Source organism: Rhipicephalus sanguineus, chromosome 1 (genome assembly GCF_013339695.2).
Source record: "Rhipicephalus sanguineus isolate Rsan-2018 chromosome 1, BIME_Rsan_1.4, whole genome shotgun sequence".
Lineage (NCBI taxonomy): Eukaryota > Metazoa > Arthropoda > Arachnida > Ixodida > Ixodidae > Rhipicephalus > Rhipicephalus sanguineus.
In genome coordinates, this window is record NC_051176.1 from 318,985,155 (window position 1) to 318,987,526 (window position 2,372).

The following is a 2,372-nucleotide window of genomic DNA, read 5'->3' on the forward strand; positions in this document are numbered from 1 at the left end:
GGAAAGAGGTGCGAGAATTGTTTTTTGAAATGGAGGGTCTGCGCGGCGCGCAGCGCTGTAATATTCGGAAAATGTGATTGCCTCAGTCTACTGTACGAATTGATGAGCTTGTTTGGGGGGTATAAAAAAGAAGTTGGAGCCTATTTACTGGCCCTTTAAGGAAGTTTCCCAGAGTGCCATTGAAGAACTTTCTTTTTGATTCTGATAAGGCTGTTTTTAGGCTGCTGCGCACCTGTGATAGTTCGTTTGACTTCTTTGGCTGTTCATGTAGCCTTGTTTGACTTCTTTGGCTGTTCATATAGCCTTGTTTGACTTCTTTGGCTGTTTGTGTAGCCTTTTTATTTTACTGAGCACTAACAGACAATAATGCCAAGGAAAGTATGGGGAATGTTATTAGTAGTAAATGTAAGGTAAATGTGAAGAAGGAAAAGTGGACGAAAAGATAACTTGCCGCGGGCAGGGACCGAACCTGCGACCTTCGAATAAGGCGTCCGATGCTCTACCAACTGAGCTACCGTGGCGGCCATCCCCCCGTCCACTTTATAGGGTATATGTGTACATTTAAACGTGGGAGCGTCAGTCAGCGCCGCCAGTAGCCATGACGGCGATTGTGGAACACGGCGATTGTGGAGCACATGAACTTAGTGAGAGCTGGCAGCTGACCAATAATCCCTCGCATACTACCTGAAAGCATCAAGTCTGCCAGAACGAGACGCTCGCTATGAATGAAGGAAAGAAGTGTTAATTTTAAGAGCTCGTTTTTCTTTGTTATACATAATATTAATGAGCACTAACATTTCTTTCCTTCATTCATAGCGAGGGTCTCGTTCTGGCAGGCTTGATGCTTTCAGGTAGTATGCAAGGGATTATTGTTAAGCTGCCAGCTCGTAATAAGTTCACATGCTACGTGACGCCAACAGGCAGAAAAAAAGAGTGTTCCACACTCGCCATCATGGCTACTGGCGGCGCAGACTGACACACCCACGTTTAAATGTACATATATTCCCTATAAAGTGGACGGGGGGATGGCCGCCGTGCTAGCTCAGTTGGTAGAGCATCGGACGCATTATTTGAAGGTCGCAGGTTCAGTGCCTGCCCGCGACAAGTTATCTTTTCATCCACTTTTCTTTCTTTCACATTTACCTTACATTTACTACTAATAACATCCCCTATACTTTCCTTGGCATTATTGTCTGTTAGCGCTTATTAATATTGTGTACAACAAAGAAAAATGAGCCCTTAAACTTAACACTTCTTTCCTTTTTATTTTACGTTTCATGTGAACAATATCACGAGTTATTCATGGATTTTGCTCTGGATTTTGCTCTTTTGTTCTTTTATAACGATTTGGTACAAATCTGTCGACGCAAGTTGTAATAATGCATCTAAATCGCTGCCACAATTCCTTGACTGACTCTTACGGAGAGGCAATTTCAAATTCATTATATGATTGTTCTAAGTAATGTAAGACCGAAGTATCATCTGCTTGCTCGTAATCTTTGACGGACACTCATTCTTTATGCCTGAAGTCATCAGAATGTTTGCATGACAAGGGCAGTATGTTCACTGAAATCATCTTATGGTCGGATATGCCCTTTAGAATTGAAAGGCTGTAATCTTCAATCTTCCTGGACGAAAACACCAAATCTAATATTTATCAGGATTCAGGTGTTACCCTTGTGTAATCATTAACAATCTATTAGCACTCATTATCTCAGTGTGTTGACTAGACAGCGCCTCTCAACCAATGTGTCCTAAATTAAACTCACCGGGCAGTATTAGCCGAGTGACATTGTTTGCCTGAGTCCGAAGAAATTCGTTAAGCACATCTACAAATTCAGTGGAGTAGGCCTGTAAAGTACACCAATAAGGTATGCGACGTTCTTAAAAGTTATTTTACACCATACTGACTCCGACATATTGCTTTCTTCCATTATGGCCTGACTACAATCCTGAACAATAAAAGCGGCCCTGGGCATCTCTGTTTCATCTAAACATGCTATACCCTGGAGGTGTAATACAATCGCTGGGAATGCAAGTGCTTAACCAAGTTTCGGTTATTAACACTACATGAGAACTCACCGACAGTAACATGTATTCCAGGTCAGCGATTTTATTAACAATGCTACGAGCTTTCAAAAGAATCAAGCGTAGCTATGCTTGAGGTGGCTTATTCTTTGACGAATGTTTATTCTGCGGTGAGCCGGCTATAGAACGTATGCTTTCATGGCTTGTATCTTGGTGATACTGATATGGACACCGCTCATTTCGAATTGTGTCCCACGTGTATACTTGCTCGTCTATTTTAATCCTGCCACCGAGAAGGGTTGTCTTTTTGCCATTTGCCCTGTCCACAGCAGCACTCTCCCACA

General features: G+C 42.5%; 1 non-coding gene across 1 annotated transcript; it reads right to left on the reverse strand.

Annotated features, from left to right (window-relative positions):
* Positions 1–448: 448 nt before the first annotated feature.
* Positions 449–521, reverse strand: Trnar-ccu (transfer RNA arginine (anticodon CCU)). Its single transcript has one exon. It is a non-coding gene; the product is annotated as a tRNA-Arg (tRNA).
* Positions 522–2,372: the final 1,851 nt, after the last annotated feature.